The 19,350-nt window shown below is 46.1% G+C and overlaps 1 long non-coding RNA gene across 4 annotated transcripts in view; it reads left to right on the forward strand.

Moving 5' to 3' along the window:
- The first annotated feature begins 14,867 nt into the window (after positions 1-14,867).
- LOC310692412 overlaps positions 14,868-19,350 on the forward strand; it is a 39,643-nt gene continuing 35,160 nt past the window's right edge. For 2 of the 4 annotated variants that reach the window (XR_014518775.1, XR_014518776.1), the window contains exons 1-2: positions 14,868-15,214; positions 16,692-16,785. This is a non-coding gene — a long non-coding RNA (uncharacterized lncRNA). The remainder of the gene's footprint in view (positions 15,215-16,691; positions 16,786-19,350) is intronic. The other 2 variants (XR_014518777.1, XR_014518778.1) reach the window with 2 other exon arrangements.

Raw genomic sequence — 19,350 nt, forward strand, 5'->3', positions numbered from 1 at the left:
GGAAGGCGGCGCAGTAAGCAGCCCCGAAAGGGAGCCAGGTCCTAAAGCCCGGCGCAAGGAGGCAGGAGGGTCCGGGTCAGCGTCAGAAGAATCCCGGAAGGAAGAAGCCCCGGGGGGTAGAGGGACCCAGAGGAGGACAGTCAGGAGGAAAAGGTGGAGCAAGGCTAGGATATTAAGTTGGTGCACACGGGGCGGAGACTCAGACGGAGCTTCGCCGATCTAGCTACTAGACGTAGAGTTGCGCGCAGCAGCATGAGAATGGAAACTGTAATTCAATAAAGACTTTTACTTAATGATCGCTGGCTAGCGTGATCCTCTGTGAGCTAGGATCTTCAAGCAGCTCTGACACCACTGTTTACTTGTTTCAGGTTTTTTTGCTTTATTTTATTTCATATTTTCTACTGGATTATTTCAATTTCATAATGAAGTCTTGGATTATTTTTTAAGTGTGCTCTTTTACACCTTTTTAAAAGATGCAAGTAATAAAGAAGAGTAGTTTCCTAATTGTGAAATCTGAGAAGAATTTGGCTCTCCGTCTCTCCTATTTTTTTAAAAAAAACGTTGCTTTAAAAAACAATCTTAATTGTATTTTCAAGAGAAGAATAACAAGCAAAAATTATTTTTCCTCATCCGACCACTTCCTACCTAATATCTTCCCTGCTGAAGGATTCTAGAGCCCAAAAGCTTGGCATCAACAATTTGTCAGAAAAGAGATCTCAAAATACTGTGAGATCTCATTTCCAGGTGGGTAAGAAAAGAAGATGAATATATTGCTATCCAGTACTGCTCAGGGAGGGTATCTTTTCTGAACAACTTAAATGAGAACTGGTGTGCTGTGGTGTAGTGGCTGAACTGTGTGAACGAGGAGGTCTTAGTTCACGTTTTGCCCTTGCCATGAAACTAGGTGGCCCCAGGCTCAGCTTTTCCTCTGCAAGATGGAGATAATAATGTTCAGCAAGAAACTGAATCTGAATCCTCACAAGATGGAGGCACGTGGGGTGAGAGGTTCTGTGGCACAAATTCCTTTGCAGCATGCTGAGGCTCCATGGGACATGCCAAGGTGGGAAGGATTCCCCGAAGGTGGGCAATTTTTGAAACCAGAGTCATATGCTAAAATAATACAGTATTGCAAAAATCTTCTCTCATTTCATCCCTCTCTCTGTTTTTCTTAATTTTCTGTTTTCTGAAATATTATATTCTAAATGCACTTGGGTTTTCGTTTTGCTTTTATTAGTAAGCTCTTCTGCTTTTACTGGCCTTTTACTGTTATCGCTGCTGCTAAGGAGAGTCACCTGTTGTAGCAGTTGCTACCAGAATTGTTGCTGCTATTACAATTATTACCTGAGCAATTTTTTGAAGAGAGCAGGAAGAGAGAAGATAAATATGGCAGCAAAGAAAGGGAATGATTTTATAGTAATGGGCCTCTCAAAAACTTAAGAGCCCTGGATCACAAACCATTTTAATGTGAATAAAAGGGGGGGGGGGTAAAATTTATATATTTCCTAGATAGCATACAGAAGTGAAACCAATAAGGTTTTATAACACTTTTAAAGGCTGCGGAGATTACTCTGAAGTCTTCATTAACAGGTTATTTCCTTTTTTGTAGATCCTCATGAATTGTCCTGCAAAAAAATTAATCAAATAATGCAGTATTTCAAAGTGCCAAAAGATTATCACTTTACACTTTTACATTCACCCCAGATCCTTCCCAGCTGCAGTAATTCATTAAAATGATTCAGCTATTCGTCACAAGGCAATAATTTACTTGCTATCTGTTAGTGAGGCTGGACGTGTGAGAGGAGGAAGAGGAGCAAAATTAATGCCATATATTATTTTCTGAGCTACTCGCTCAAGCTATAATTTCAGCAAGTTGCTAATTTTGGCAAAGTTTGTATTTTTACCTTTAGGGTAGTCATGCGTAAAACGTGCAATGCAGATTTATTAGCCCTGATTCGGAAGCAGTGATCCACAGATAGTTTAACTGTAGCAGAGAGACAGCAGGCTGCTGAGCAGAGAAAACCGCCATATCCAATAAGCTGCCTATCAAATTGGCATTATTTTCTGGGGGAATAACTCACCGTATCAGTCAGCTGTTTGGCAAGGTAGGAGAGGCACCATTCTCTCCCAGCCTGTCATCATACGACAATTGATTTGAAGATTTGATATGGGCAGTATTTAATAGCTGACATGTAATTATATTTGCTATCTGACAGATAATGGTATTTATTTAGTATTTGGCTATTGACATGCACTGACAGCACTATACAGTGGCTGTGTGCGTGTGTGGATGTGTGTGTGTGTGTGTGTATTTCTGAATCCAAAAGGATTCAAGTGCTAGAATAGCCAGACAAGTTTCTTGGTAATGGGCTAAATATGAGTCATTAAGGTAACAAAGGAAGTGGCTCTGCGCCAGATAACAAATAGATGCCCCCCCAGAGGCGGAGCTAACTGCTGCGGCACCCGGAGCGGCGCACATGCTGTGTACCTGGGGGCAGGGCTAGCTGCCTGTGGGGGTGGGGCGAGTGTCCAGGGAGGCACCGCCCACAGCAAGCGTCCCAAGTGGGCAATGCGGCAATGACACTCAGGGCAGACAGCACACACCACATACCCCTTCCTCCACCAGTGCTCCCCCCAACGAGTCTAGCAGACAAAGAGCAGAGTTGAGATGTGATTCAGGTAGGTAGCCGTGTTGGTCTGATGCAGTCGAAATATATAAAATATACAGTCATACCTCGGGTTAAATATGCTTCAGGTTGAGCGTTTTCAGGTTACGCTCCGCAGCGATCTGAAAGTAACAGAACGCGTTACTTCCGGGTTTCGCCGCTCGCGCATGCGCAGACGCTCAAAATGACATCACACGCATGTGCGGAAGTGGCGAATCGCAACCCGCGCAGATGCGGGTTGCGTTCGCTTCAGGATGCGAACAGGGCTCCAGAACGGATCCCGTTCGCATCCAGAGGTACCACTGTATATATAAAATTGTCCAGTAGCACCTTAGAGACCAACTAAGTTTGCTCTTGGTATGAGCTTTCTTTTGCATGCACACTTCAGAGGCGCAGTGTTTCCCAACCAGGGGCCATATTCCAAGGGGGCCACGGGTGAAAATCTCGTAAATGGGGGGGGGGGCACAACACAAGGCTAGAGGGCCACAGAGGGAAGTCAGAAGTGAAGGGGAGACTTCCGGTCAGCGCCAGCGATTAATGGCGGATTCCCCTCCGAGCTCCGGAGGGAGTCTGCTCCGCGAGTTCGGGTCTGACCGCTACGGCGAAGCGGAGACCCTTAAAAGTCACAGGTGCGGAAGCCTGTGAACAAGAAGACTCGATGGGCACCTTTGCCCCCCCTCGGAATCGCGAAGGAGCCTTTTTAAAGGCTCCGAAACGGCAGCGGGGTGAGGAGCGGTGCTGAGAGTCGTCACTCAAGCCCATGGAGCGAAGCCGCAACACAAGGCTAGAGGGCCACAGAGGGAAGTCAGAAGTGAAGGGGAAAAACTTTTTAAATAAAACCTGATTGGCTGCCTATCTGCTTGGCCAATCACAAGCGGGTAAGGGGGCAGCCCACTAGGGCCTAGCACTCCTTTTTGCCCGTGCATTTTCTTGGAGCAGTCCTGGTTTATTTCTGGTAGGAGAGGGCGATCGCTGAGGCTCCCAGTTTGACCAGGAGAGCCCGCAATCCAGAACCGCCAGGTAAATGGTGGTGGTGGGATGGAAATGGATAGGACTGGGCGAGCCGGACCTGCTTGTTGTTGCTGCCAGTGCTGGGCCCAGTGGCAGCCTGGGCCTGACTCTGCAAGGTGCAGGGTGCAATTCACCCAGTGCCTAGTGGATCAGGGCCTTCGGATGTTGCCAAGGGGCGCGGGCCCCATTGGCAGCATCAACCCAGCTCTGCAAAGCATGGGGTGAAATCCACCCCAACACCTAGCCGAGAAGGGGGGGGGGATCGTCTGGTGCTGTTGTCTTGCATCTAGTAAATAGTTATTTACTACTCAGAAGAAAGTCGGTTGAGTTCAGTGGGCCTTACTCCCAGGTAAGGGTGTGTGGGGCTATAGTGTTTTCTCTAGGCAGCCAGGGTTCCTTCGGATGCAAGATCTTTTTGCACCAGGTCAGTGAGGACCACTTGCTTTTTTAAAATTCTCCCATATTACAGAACTTCCTGTGCACCTTTCGGACTGTATCTGTAGGTTTCACCCTCCGTGTGAAATAATTGGGGTCAAATAAGTGTTGTTTTTGGGGACGCGGGTGGCACTGTCATCTAAACCACAGAGCCTAAGGCATGGGTAGGCAAACTAAGGCCCAGGGGCCAGATCCGGCCCAATCGCATTCTAAATCCGGCCCACGGGCGGTCCGGGAATCAGCATGTTTTTACATGAGTAGAATGTGTGCTTTTATTTAAAATGCATCTCTGGGTTATTTGTGGGGCATAGGAATTTGTTCATTCCCCCCCCCCAAAAAAAAATATAGTCCGGCCCCCCACAAGGTCTGAGGGACAGTGGACCGGCCCCCTGCTGAAAAAGTTTGCTGGCCCCTGGCCTAGGGTTTGCCGATCAGAAGGTTGGCGGTTCGAATCCCCGTGACGGGGTGAGCTCCCGTTACTTGGTCCCTGCTCCTGCCAACCTAGCAGTTCGAAAGCACGTCAAAGTGCAAGTAGATAAATAGGTACCTTCCGGCGGGAAGGTAAACGGCGTTTCCGTGCGCTGTTCTGGTTCACCAGAAGCGGCTTAGTCATGCTGGCCACATGACCCGGAAGCTGTACCCTGGCTCCCTCGGCCAATAAAGCGAGATGAGCGCCGCAACCCCAGAGTCGGCGATGACTGGACCTAATGGTCAGGGGTCCCTTTACATTTAAGTGTTGTTTACTTGTTATAATACATGGATGGTGGATCTCCCTCAGGACGTTGTGGCACTCTCCTTCCTTGGAGGTTTCTAAGCAGAGGTGGGATGGCCATCTGTCATGGATGCTTTAGCTGAGTTTCCTGCATTGCACAGGGTTGGACTAGATGACCCCTGGGATCCCTTCAGCTCCAGGATTCTATGTTTTTTTGCTTCAACAATATTTCATTATATTCCTATCATTTTATGGAATTGTATTTTGTATATATTATAAAAATATAAATAAAACATGTTCTATTCACAAAGAAAACATTTAAATAGCTACCTTCCTACCGGTTGGAATGGGGGAATGGGCATAGCCAGGATTTTTGTTAGGAGGCAGGCTTTTGTTGAGGGGCAGAACCTCAGATTTGTATTGATTTTTACTTATTGGGGGGCAGCTGCCTCCTGCCCCCCCTTGACTATGCCCATGGGGGGGCCACAATCAGAAAAAGGTCGGGAGACACTGAGCTAGAAGCAGGAAGGATTAAGCTGGGAAGGCAGAGAGATAGAACCAGGCCTGATCTCTGTTTGAATCTGAGGCTGTGGCTTTGGGAGAAGCAAGAGCCCCTTGGGGTGTCAATGCTGTGAGCCTGTCCATCAGGTTGTAAAAGGTAAAGGTAAAGGTACCCCTGCCCATACGGGCCAGTCGTGACCGACTATGGGGTAGCGTGCTCATCTCGCTTAAGAGGCTGGGAGCCAGCGCTGTCCGAAGACACTTCCAGGTCCCGTGGCCAGCGTGACGAAGCTGCTCTGGCGAGCCAGCACCAGCGCAGCACACGGAAACGCCGTTTACCTTCCTGCTATAAAGCGGTACCTATTTATCTACTTGCACTTAGGGGTGCTTTCGAACTGCTAGGTGGGCAGGAGCTGGGACCGAAAGATGGGAGCTCACCCCGCCGCAGGGATTCGAACCGCCGACCATACGATCGGCAAGTCCTAGGCACTGAGGTTTTACCCACAGCGCCACCCGCGTCCCTACATCAGGTTGTATATATCTCTAAATAAACCGAATATCACAAAGTCACCACAGTCTTCAATGTCTCCCATTCCAAGGAAACAAAACCTTGGAACAAACCCCTGGAGCCCCTGAACTCTTGCACCACTGAAGAGATTGGGGTGGCGTGCAGTGATATTGTTGACTATGACTGGGACAACAGTTTTCCTATTTGACTGTACGTGTAAGTTGACAAGTATTTAGTGTCTGAGAATGCTCTGCATCTGGTGATATGCAAGGAATTTAGCATTTGACAGGAGGTGACGCTGACAGCTTATGAAGGCTCGTATTTGATGCCCACCAAGACTGTCAAGAGAAGCCAACACATCTAAAATAGCTGAGTTTAACAGTAAAATTTCATGTTCAGAGTATAAATGTTGAAATTTAAATTTCTGTGGGACTTGCAGAAATGACTGGCAGAATCCGGGACCAGGGAGAAGAGTCGGCAGAAGAAGATTGGAAAAAATTTAAGGACTATTTACAAAAATACTATAAAATTAAGGAATGTTGAATGATGCTGGATTGAAAGTAAGTGGTTTCAAGCTGTAACTATGATAAAACGACTTCCTTTTTGTAAGTAAGAACTTAAAGCTATAATAATCTAAGATGTTGAGATAAGGATTTGCTGTACAATCAACTTAAACTGGGTATACAAGAAGGGGAGGTATGAGGAGGTCGGGGAAATAAGTTATAAGAAAATAAGGTGTGAAATTTAATTGTTTTTAATATTTTTATGTTTGTTTGCTTTGCAAAAAATTGGAAACTTTAATAAATATCTTTTTTTTAAAAAAAAAAGAAATTTAAATTTCTGAATATTTATTTCCATTCCAGAAGCGAGCAGGGAGCAGGAGCCCGTGTTGATAACCCTGCTTCCCTAGCATATGGTTTTCTGCACTGGAGCGATTTGCAGCATGGGCGAAGGGCAGTTAGGGTTGTACGCAAAACCCTGTTCCTCCAAAAGCTAAGTTCCTGCCAATCAGCTGTTTGGTGGGAAAAGGGGAGCATGTCCCACCCCCTTTCTGGAATAAGTGAAAAGGGGTTCCATGAATCCAGCCCCAGCTGGGGAACAGCTAGGAATGCAAATGCAAAAGCCTTCTTCCATACATCACATGTACAGTACTGCATCTGCCAGGTAGTTTGACATCCCACCAGATGTCAAAGACAAAAACATCTACCAGACTTTTAGAAGACATCTGAAGGCAGCCCTGTTTAGAGAAGCTTTTAATGTTTGACAGACTATTGTATTTTAATATTTTGTTGGAAGCAGCCCAGAGTGACTGGGGAAACCCAGCCAGATGGGCGGGGTAGAAATAAATTATTATTATTATTATTATTATTATTATTATTATTATTATTATTATTCCTGTACCGCACACAGACAACATGTAAACATGTTTGGCCTTTAGCACACTAAGACAGGTATAGCTTCACAGGGTTTTTCTTTTAGTGAGGGTTGGGAAATGTGTGCGCATGAATTAATGAGGTTTGGTGCAAAGTGAGAACAGTGACTGGGGAACGCAATCAAATAGGACGGGAAGGAGAAGAGGAAAAAACCCTTCATTAAAGGCAGCAGTAAGACTCAATGACCTGTGCATACATCAGTCAATACGCTGACGGAGGAAGCACTTGGCCTGAAAAGCATGAGAAATAACCTCAGCTACATCGGTACTAAACAAAGACGGCATGGTGCCATCTGGAGAATCTTCAGAAAACTGCCAGCAATATTTCCTTTCATATTTCAGCCGTTCTGAAAAGTTACACTGTCTATTTGGGACACTGATCTACACAAACCTGACAGTTACTTCTTCCAAGGGGGGAATTTTCCAAATGATTGGTTTGTACTCTGGTTTACATTCTAGGAAAAAAATTATCATCATTTTAAGTCCAGAGCAGATTGCTATTACTTAACATTTTCCTCATCGAAGTGCTGACCAGCTTGCTAGTACACAAAACTTTTTTTTTTTAATGAGACCAGATGATTATGACCTTCCCCAGTCCTGTGAAATTGGCTTAATGTGCCGCCATATGTGCAAAAAGCCGCTGGCTCTTCCTTTTTTTCTGCGTATTTGCAATAAACTGTTACTTTATTCAGGACACTCGTCCGTAGCTATGAATATGGAAAGTTTGCTTTAGAAATCCGATCTACAAATATTCATTATATATCTTTAGCTTTGAGTTCTTTCAAGTGTACGCTACAGATACCTCTTCTACAGAAGCAAACTGCTTTCAAAAGTTCATAGTTTTTAAAATGGGGTTAGGCAGGAAGATCTCATTCCAAACCTCTAAGAGATGGCTTTTAAAATGTGTTGCTGCTTTCCAGACAAGTGGATGGGTGGGGGGTAGAATTTAGCACAGGCTTCCTCAAATTCGGCCCTCCAGATGTTTTTGGCCTACAATTCCCATGACCCCTAGCTAGCAGGACCAGTGGTCAGGGATGATGGGAGTTGTAGTCTCAAAACATCTGGAGGGCCGAGTTTGAGGAGGCTTGGTTTAGCACAGCAGTTCTCAACCTGTGGGTCCCCAGATGTTGTTGGACTACAACTTCCATCATCCCTGAGCTCTGGCCTTGCTAGCTAGGGGTGATGGGAGTTGTAGTTCAACAACATCTGGGGACCCACAGGTTAAGAAAGGCTAGTTTAGCATATCTTTTTGGCCTCTCTGGGGGTAGTCTAAGTCTACTGAAATGTCTTGGCTTTTTGTTGGGGGTGCTGCGTGGTGGAAGAAAGAAGGAAAGTTTTCTCTTTAATATTTTAGCTTATGATCTTCTGCCTCAAAACTTCCAGGAGGAGTTGTGTGTCTGGTGCTCTTTGGGGAGGGGGAGTTATTGATTAGTTATTGATTAGCCTTGTTTTTGTATTTTTATGTTGTGATCTTTGGCTGAAGGGTGGTATACAAATTTATTATTTATAATTTGTGTATTTATTAAAAGACATTAAAAATGGAGTTGTCCAGTGCAGCCCAGAGCTGAGAGTCAGAACCCAGGAACAATATCTGGATTAGAGGGGAAACTCAGAGGGGAGACCAAAGACAAGAGAGGAGTCAGGATGGAAGAGTAAGGCTGGGAAATGTAAGCCCCCTTTTGAAGAAGTCAGGAAGGGGGGGGTGGATTCCTCAACAAAGTCAGTCACATTATTGGAAAGTGTGAAATTATGTAGGTGATTCCCAACAGCCACAGCTTGTTTCATCCATGTAACTTACAACATAATGATTGGTCCTTGGGGTTGGGGGTACTGCTCCTACACGTGAGCAATAAGATGAGGGAGATGTAGATATATACCGTATTTTTTGCTCTATAACACGCACCCGACCATAACACGCACATAGTTTTTAGAGGAGGAAAATCCGTAGGCATGCCACACGTAGGCATTCCCTCCATAACACGCACAGACATTTCCCCTTACTTTTTAGGAGGAAAAAAGTGAGTGTTATGGTGCAAAAAATACGGTAGCTATATAGATATATAGATATATAGATATATGGAGAGCTGCAAGAAATCTTTTGGCATTACTGTGTCATAACAGGGAACCCATCGGAGCAGTAGGTTAGCAAAAATTGCTATGGATCCTGTGTAGGAGCTCTGTGTGATCACTACACTTGCACAGCACAGTTCCCCAATACAAGGGCAGCTGGTTTTGCATTGGAACGTCTCTGTAGGCAACTGGATGCAACATTCGGTTCTTGCAGGAAAAGGTTGTGCTGTCTGGTGCTGGACTAAAAGCATCGCCCTGCTCCACTTGCAACATAACTGCTGTGCATGGACAGGGCTACAGTCTGCCTCACTTCTGGTTCCTTTGAATGCCTTCCTCCCTCTCTGTGGATTCAGCTGCTGTCAGCATTGTAGAAGCCCATAGGTTTCTGTCAGGCAGTTTGGAAGTTCAGTGGTGCCCCGCAAGACGAATGCCTCGCAAGACGGAAAACTCGCTAGACGAAAGAGTTTTCCGTTTTGGAGGTGCTTCGCAAAACGAATCTCCTATGGGCTTGCTTCGCAAGACGACAATGTCTTGCGAGTTCCTGCAGGTTTTTCCCCCTTCCCCCCCCTTTTTCTAAGCTGCTAAACCGCTTATCAGCTGATCCGATAAGCCGCTAAAAGCCGCTAATCCTCTAATCCGTCAATGGGCTTGCTTCGCAAGACGAAAAAACCGCTAGACAAAGAGAATCACAGAACGGATTCTTTTCGTCTTGTGAGGCACCACTGTTTTCTAAAAATATGTCGTTTTCTTTCCATTTGTGAACCATTGTGCTTATTGTACCCAGGGGCACCCTCTCAAGTATGGATAAACCACTATCTTGTTTTTGCTTGGTCTTGTGTCCTTTCCCAGTGGTGGACTTCCTGGCCACTAGAAAATAATGGTGGTGGGGTTGTCTTTATTTTGGGGGCTGCTCCCTGCTTCTTATACTTCTCCTTTTTCCTTCCCGCTACCTCCATATATTTTACTCAGTGTTTTTAATCCTTTGTGCCGCTGAGTCTTCTCTTTCTTTGCCTGCCTTTCTCAAGCAACTCCCCAAATCCCACAACAGTTGAGTTCACGTTGCTCATTCAAGGCCGCTGTGTTTGTCTCTTTCCTCTGAACATATTCCGTCCTCTTCTGTGCCCAGATTTCCAATAGCTATTTGCCTAATGAGGAGATTGGCTGGAAGCTCTCTCTTCCTTTTGGGACTGCTGTAAAAGCATGCTGGTTGTGTAGAGTCCCTGAGACAGGAATTACTCTGATACAGTCCCCAAGTTTCTCCAGCCAGATACAGTTAAGCCCAGGGAACAAAAGCCAATCTATACAAGCCTCTTGGCGTCAGCACTGGCAGGTTTAAGACAATTAGACCAAATTCTGAGTTAAATCAAATGTTGTTACTAATCCCTCTTCCCAAGTAGGTAATATAATAATAATAATAATAATAATAATAATAATAATAATAATAATATATTCTTTATACCCCGCCCATCTGGCTGAGTTTCCCCAGCCACTCTGGGTGGTTTCCAATTGAGTGTTAAAAACAATACAGCATTAAATATTAAAAACCTCCCTAAACAGGGCTGCCTTCAGATGTCTTTTAAAGATAAGATAGCTACCTATTTCCTTCACATCCGAAGGGTGTTCCACAGGGTGGGCGCCACTACCAAGAAGGCCCTCATAAAAACTAAGGTGTAAAATATGTAGAGGGGGTGGTGCTGTTGACCAACGAGGAAATGGGAGAGATGGGTAGGGGAGATTTACTCGGGACAATGCCATTATTCCAAGAGGCTGCATTCTCAAACCTCTCTCTATGAATATTGAATAAAAAGCAGGTGGTAAGAGCCTGCCATGGGGTCAGTTTCTCTACTGCCTGAAAGATTGTCCCGAGTAAATCTCCACTGCCCTTCTCTCCCACTTCCTCATTCATAAATAGCACCACCCCCTCTGTCTCTGAGCAATTTGCTCTCCTACTTTTAAGGCTTGCCGGGTTCTGGGAGATGGTGGGTCTGGAATGTTCTCTAGTGATGGCGTGTCAGCCAGGTGTTGTTCTGGCTCTCCTATGATTTCCCAGCTTTCCCCCTCATCTGCCTCTGAGCAGATGAACTCCCTCAAACCCCTGTTGAAATTCTGAACTGTCGTCTTCTTCTCTGGAGGTAGTCTCCACCGTTCCTCCTCTGCCCAGTCCCTGACACTCCTCCTCCCTCCTCCTCCTCTCTTTTTTCTTTTTTGCAGAGTTTAAGCTTTCATTCGTTTTTTAAAAAAAAAACCACCACAATATTAGCATACTCTACTGAGTCAGCAAACCTTATGCAAAGATTCCGACCTCTCCTCTGTTGAAGCGGGAAATAGTCTGTCAAGTTATGAGTCCCTTTGCTACCCAGTGTTAGTGTACTTTTGGCAGTTTGAGGGAAACAATATGTGAAATTAGAAATTAAAAGCAGGCAAGGTAAGCCTGCCTGAAGGAGAGAGGTCTGTGAAGCATGAAAGTTGGTGCTCCAGCCAGCATTGTTTTCTCGTTTTCTCCTGTGTTGTGTATCCCGTTCAAAATGTGATCATTCCGATTCTCCTCCACGCTCCTGCTTTGCAAAAAGCAAACCAATTTCCTTACTTTATCCACACATGTGGCTTTGCCCTTTCCAATTTCAGTTTTCTCAAATGTCTTTAAAAAAAAAAACAGGCATAAAGCATTTTGAGGGGAAGTGATTTTTCCCTTGCAGATGCTGCACTAAAATTATTGTATGATGTGTTAGGAATGGGAATGGATGGAACCACCCAGTTTTGCTTCACAGAATTTTGGTAGAAGGAGTGGAATGAAATCAGTATGTACCGCCTACTCCTTCAAAGGCACCAGTCCAGGACATTGGAATGGTGATGAGGACATGGAGTGTGGAGAGCAAGTGAGGAGAGGTCAACTCATAGCTGTCAACTTACAGATTTGAAAATAAGGGACCAGCAGCCTTGAAAATAAGGGACCAACAGCCAAAATAAGGGACCTGCAGCCTCACCTGTTCCAGGAGCTCCAGTCTTCCTGTCAAACTCATGCTGGTAGCTTCGAGAACACTGTCCAACCAACTTTGTAACCAGAGGTTCAACTGAATAGAATCTGAATCACATGCACCACAAGGCCTATGCAGCCTCAACTTAAGATGGCTCCCCAGCCTGGCTTTGCACTACAAAGTTTGCAGCAGCACGTGCAACAAAATGGCGTCCAAAAAACCCCTCAGCTTGCATTAACTAGCCACACACAAGGCATGCAAGTTCCACCCCCCAGTCGTTCTTAGACTTCTTATTGGGTGAGCAACACAGCCAAGCAACACAGTTGGAGCCTCCCTCCTCCCTGGCCGGCAGGGAGGGAGGGAGAAGAGCTGCTTCCTTTGAAATTTAAGGGACATCATTTAAGGGACATTTAAGGGACATCCATCAATAATGGACAGCAGCGGGACATGGCGCTGGAATAAGGGACTGTCCCTTCAAATATGGACACTTGACAGCTATGGGTCAACTGGGGTGACAGTTGATGGGTCTGGAGAGCAGGACAAGGAGTGAAGAAGAGAAGCTGAGGAGAAAGCCAAGTAGAAGAGGAGAGACTAGCCCTCAGCCATTGAGGAACAGTGAACTTCAGCAAGTGCACATCAACATGTTGAAGGCAACATGGCCATGGGCACCTGCAAGGCTGGTTTTCCTGATGTTGTGGCAGAGTACATGCTGACATAACTAGCATCAGAGAACAGGTCTGCTTAATCTGGTAAGAGGTGGTCTACTCAGTTCAGCTAGACTTGGCCTCAAGAAATTTTCAAACCTTTTGCAAAAGTTTAAAAGGCACAAGGAGATAGGATAATAAAATATTAAGGCTGGAACAACAAATAAAGTGAATAACACAACAATAACAAAAATAATAGGTAAAGAAGATTGCACAGGGGTGGAGGCTGTACTGGGCTGTGGGGGAGGGAGGTGAAGGGATTAATTGAAATTGTTAAAGATTGGTATAGGATTTAAGATATTTAAATTTTTATATAGATTCTATAAGGAAAGCAGAAAGCAGCAAGAAATATCAAGTATCGGAGAGATCAGTGTAAATAATAATAATAATAATAATAATAATAATAATAATAATAATAATAATATTTTATTTATATCCCACCCTCCCCCACTGAAGCCGGGCTCAGAGCGGCTAACAACAGTAAAATGATACAACATTCTAAAATCATTTCATTCTAAAATCAGTTCAAATCAGATTAATGGCAACCATTGGGCTAGAGTTCTGTAAGGATTGCCAAAGGAGGGAGTCAGGCTGTGCCTTGGCCAAAGGCCTGATGGAACAGCTCTGTCTTGCAGGCCCTGCGGAAAGATGTCAAGTCCCGCAGGGCCCTAGTCTCTTGTGACAGAGCGTTCCACCAGATTGGGGCCACAGCCGAAAAAGCCCTGGCTCTGGTTGAGGCCAGTCTAACCTCTCTGTGGCCTGGGACCTTCAGGATGTTTTTGTTTGAAGACCATAAGGTCCTCCGTGGGACTTACCAGGAAAGGTGGTCCCGTAGGTACGAGGGTCCTAGGCCATATAGGGCTTTAAAGGTTAAAACCAGCACCTTAAACCTGATCCTGTACTCCATCGGGAGCCAGTGAAAACATGAGACTTATGGTTTTGTTACATCTGATTTTATTTTGGAGTTGTCTGTCTATTTTGGAGTTGTTTGTTGTTAAAAATGTATATATTATGTGAATAAAATAATAAAGGATTTGCAAACTTAAAAAAATAATTAAAAAAAACCCCATTTTGTTACAACCAAACGGCCTATAAATTTTTGTAAACTAAAATAATAACTCTCCATTTGCTATACAGAATACAAAAAAGGAAAAAGAAATTTGCAAACCAGGTCTACGACTTTTCTCTCTCAATGTCACACACAGAGAGCTGCATGTCCCTGCTGTTCAGATGACGCTAAAGGTGTGTTCAGGCAAATCCTTTCCTGGGGAGATGAACCAGCGCTTGTCCAGTCCCTTTTGATGCTGGGGAGTTGTGTTTTGAGGTGATGCCCCCACACTTCTCCCTGGTATTGCTGGATCCTCTGGTCCTAACAGCATTTCTGTCCCACGTCACCGTCCTGTTCAGTCTTTACCACAGCCACTGCAAGAACTTGATCACCAGTCTCCCTTTTACCTCTCTTTGAACGCTACTCCCTTCCTTCTTTCCCCAGCTGCCTTAGCTGCCCTTTACTGGTGCTGGAAACCATGGGAGATGACCTTGGAATAGCTGTCGGTAGAGCATGAGACTCTCAGAGTCAGAGGGTCGAACCCACACCTTGGGCAAAAGATCCCTGCGTTGCAGGGGGTGAGTTTAGAGGACTCTGGTGGTCCCTTCCCACTCAACGATTCTATAATTCCCTGAGTCAATGCTCTTGTGTTTATGTTCTGCTCCCTGGTTTCCCATAGGCATCTGGGTGGCCACAGTGAGGACAGGATGCTAGGCTAGATGGGTGATTGGCCTGGTCCAGGAGATGACATACTTATGACTCTTCCAGTGTTCCAGTTCCCTTGGCAACAGTCACCAAGGCTGGCTGAGAATTCTCACCCTCCCTTGTTATGATTCAGCTTATCTTCTGTTTTTCCCAGGCAACTGACCTTATGAAATGACAACAGCAAGGGCATACAACGATGTAACACAACCACATGAGGACAGGGAGGGTGGAGGACCTTGGCTACCCCACTGCCCTCAAAAGCTCAGGCGGTGATGGCTTGGAAGAGGGCCTTCTTAGTGGCAGCCCCTAAGTTTGGCAACTCCCTCCTCACAGAGGTGCGCATGGCATCTTCATTATACCGTTTTTTGTGAATGCAGAAGACACACCTCTTAGCCCTGGCTTTTGACTCCATGAGGTATATATTTTTAGGACCCACCGTAATTTGTGAGCGTAAGTTGATTTAAATGTTTTTAACATTGTGCTTTAAGTGCTGTAATCCACCCTGAGACCTTTTCGTTGTTTAGTCGTTTAGTCGTGTCCGACCCTTCATGACCCCATGGACCAGAGCACGCCAGGCACTCCTGTCTTCCACTGCCTCCTGCAGTTTGGTCAGACTCATGTTTGTAGCTTCGAGAGCACTGTCCAATCATCTTGCCCTCTGTCGTCCCCTTCTCCTTGTGCCCTCAATCTTTCCCAACATCAGGGTCTTTTCCAGGGAGTCTTCTCTTCTCATGAGGTGGCCAAAGTATTGGAGCCTCAGCTTCAGGATCTGTCCTTCCAGTGAGCACTCAGGGCTGATTTCCTTCAGAATGGAGAGGTTTGATCTTCTTGCAGTCCATGGGACTCTCAAGAGTCTCCTCCAGCGCCATGTTTCAAAAGCATCAATTCTTTGGCGGCCTTAGGGTAATGAATTAAATCCTTGGCATCATCTGGCACAGCTGTATCCATGTATGGCAGCTGGGGGATACAAACACAAGACTTTCCCCAGTGTCTCCATATGCGTTGCCCCATGGTCTCAGGGCAGCCCTACATAGAGCACAGGGCAGCGATCTATCCTGGAGATTACCAGCACATCGAAGACAGAGGACAGACAGTCCTGGTCCAAACTGATAAAAGGCACTCCAAGTGATAAATATGGATTCATGAATCTGCCCAGACTATGGACCTGCTTCCAGGGGGAGTACAGCCCCATCCAAGCAGGTAATGGAGGAATGATCTGGACTCAGGCTTATTTGTGATGGCTAATAAGGAAAGGAACTAAGCGCAGCATATTTTGACTGTGGTGTCTTTGGGATAAGTGGAGGGGCTCACGCCATTAACATCCCAACATATCTTGGTTCTCCATTACGTTTCCAGAGAAGCCACCAAGTCTCAGCTTTGGATTCAGCAAAGAGCAGACATGCCTCTCTTTGTCTCCAGCTTTAGCCCCCCCCCATCCACCCCCCGCTATATATAGGTCATCTATCTTGGATGCATCCAGGCGGCTGATGGGTGTGAGGAAAATCCCTGTCCGTTATTCCTGGAGAACCCCATCACTTAGTAGTAGCTATTGCAACCTAGCTCAATCTGGTGTGAGCACTTAACTGGTCAGCCAAAGCCATTACCTTAACAAATGAACTGATTTGGCAGGTTTCCCTTTCTAGATTCTGCCCAACATATACGAGATCACAGGTTTGGAAGGGGGCACACAGGTATCATCTAGACTGATCCCCTTGCCAACCCCCCCCCCTCATAACATTACTTAATCAGAGAGCAATTCCCATGGAATTTGGTGGGTTTTACTTCCAAGTAATATAAGTTATTGTTGCATGAACCCACTATAGATGTTGTGACAGCAAGCCTTCTGAACCACAGCAAGACACTTAAGTGCTAAGTATTACTAAAACTACAATGTTTAAGTGTCTACTATTTGTTGTTTTTTGCAAAGGAGGAGAATGGAGAGACACTCAGAATAGATGGAAACTACACAACTTTTCTCCAAGCAGTGAAGAAACTGTGACAATAGGGACTCCTGAACCAAGGTAAGACATGTTTCAGTTTAGTTAGCTGTTAGCTTAGTACAACTTCAGTGCTTAATGTCTCTCGCTTATTGTTGCAAGAGAACGCCAGAAAAACTTGGCCACACCTCCCTGACCCCCTTGGCCACTAAGCAGCCCCACCAGGTCCAGTGTCCGTGAGCCACCACTGAGGAGACCTAAATGTTTGGTTTCCTGAATCCATTGTGAAGCACCCGCATCCGGAAATTATTTGCACCAAGCCCTGCTTTGTAATTTCTAGTGAAGCAACAGGGATGTGATTGTCACTGGAGGGCTGTTAGAAAAATGTCTTCACCCGTTGTATTTCTCCACGCATTTTCATTATGCAGCAAGTAGTAAGGGATGTTTCACAGGCTGTGACTAATGTGCTGAATCAAAGAGGTACCTGGACAGGTAAAGAGGCAAAGTTCAATCTTATGAGTGACACTAATTGCACAACACACATTTCAGCAATGAGCTTCAGATCAGATCAGTAACTGTAAAAACTGCAGAGGCAAAAGAGGCATGAATCATAGAGGCATCGTGTCTCCACTGGGAGCCCAGTCAGCGCAGCCAGGATACATATATATAGAATACATAAATGCATACATTCATACATCATTTTATTTGTATGCTGCCTTTCCATACTTCAAACCATTCTCAAGGTGGCTTACAACATGAAATAATTACACAGTTACAAACAGAACAAAAGTAGCTGTAAACAATAAATAAAACATAAAAAGTACAAAACCAAATTGAACAATTTCCACATAAATTATAAGTTCTGAGAATAAAAATACAAAAAATAATAATATCAGTAACAGCAACAATGCCCCCCCCCCAGAAACCCCTAAACAATACCCCACCCCAAGTGTCTGTTCAGCAGCCTCAGCTTTTATTGCTGGAGTCAGTCCAGGTCCCGCCCCCCCCAAACCAGGTAGGAAAAGGCCTGCAAGACAGCAACGGCGTAGTTAGCCGCTCAGGTGCCTGGGGAGGCACATGCGCCCTGCACCTGGGGGCAGGGCGAGCCGGGGACGGGGTGAGCCAGGGCAGGGCGCACTGCACAAAGTCTCTCCACCGCCTCACCCTCAGCTGTAAGGTGGCTGAGAGAGAGGCAGTGGGCAGAGACGCAAGCCCCACGCTGCCATTTCAGGCAGCGCCGAGCCTGCAGGTGCCCAAGCCACCACGTTACTGTTGGGATACTGCCAGGGAGATAAAGTCCATCATGGCCCCCAAGCCGGCTGCCGGACGATCCATCGATCCCTGTAGTCACGCAGTATGAACTTTTAGCGACACGAGTTTCCTGGAAATACCTTGCCACATTCCAGGGCTCAAGCACACATTTTATCAGCAGATAATGCACAGCCAGAAGTCGCACCCAGGTGAGCATTATCTACAGACTTTATTCAGCGTTGATCAGAACAAAGAAAGACATGACTGTTCTGCGTCAGTGTCTCCGACAGAGAGAGAGAACGAAAGCAATAGGAAACATAAACATCCTGTGAACAGGAAATACGCAGGCTGTGACACAAACATCCTGCTCCCTTTTAAGGTGGAACGGAAATATCCTAACAGTTACTCCCAGGAGAGACGCGCGGCTTGGGCACATGCAGACCCCGTGGTAAGTGCCGGCCCCTGTGGTGTGGCGCCCAGTGCCAGCCGCGTTTCATTGCGTTTGTTGACTGAACTAAAAAGTTTTGTGAGCCCCCCCCCATTCTTTTATCAACTCATATTTCTGACGTTTTGTCACCCCCCTCAGTGATGACACCCAGGGTGGCCTGCACCCACCACACACCCCTTCCTACGCCACTGCAAACCAGGGAGCAGGTCTTCCAGGACCCACGGGCCAGATGATCTCTGGCCACCTCTGCAGCCTCCGCTTTTGTAGGTGGAGTCAGTCAGGGCCGGGGAGCAGGTCTTCCAGGACTCACAGGCAAGGCTAGCGGAGACAGGAGAAAGTCAAGTCACCAAAGACAGCCCAGATTAAGATCCTAACAAAATGCACTAAGCCTCAGCCTCTTCTGCCACCCATCTCCACTAGCTGATGTCTGCAAGACAATCAACAGCACCGTCTTGAAGACCCTGATTAGGTTTGCCAGGTCTCCTGAGTGTCTATGCCAGGCTTCCTCAACCTCGCCCCTCCAGATGTTTTGGGACTACAACTCCCATGATCCCTAGCTAGCAGGACCAGTGGTCAGGGATGATGGGAATTGTAGTCTCAAAACATCTGGAGGGCCGAGGTTGAGGAAGCCTGGTCTGTGTCATGGGCCAGGAATTGGCTTTACCTGCTGAGCAGCAGCCTGAAGGAGCAGAAGGCAGAGTGAGTCCACCTGCTACTGATCAGCCTTATTGCTCAGCCTTATGAGAACCAGCTGGCTTCAGCTTTCTTAAGAGGGTTTCCAGCCTCAGTCAGTTGCTGGAAACAACATTTGTCATTCCTGGCTACTTCTTGCTTCTCTTGACCTTGGACTCCCGGCTTTCTCGACTCTCAGACCGTCTGACTGCGTAAACTGAGATACTCCTGACTTCAGGACTGGACTGAACCTTGCATATGGACTCTGCCTCCAGGCA

This window comes from Podarcis liolepis, assembly GCF_965112155.1.
Source record: "Podarcis liolepis genome assembly, chromosome: 13".
Lineage (NCBI taxonomy): Eukaryota > Metazoa > Chordata > Lepidosauria > Squamata > Lacertidae > Podarcis > Podarcis liolepis.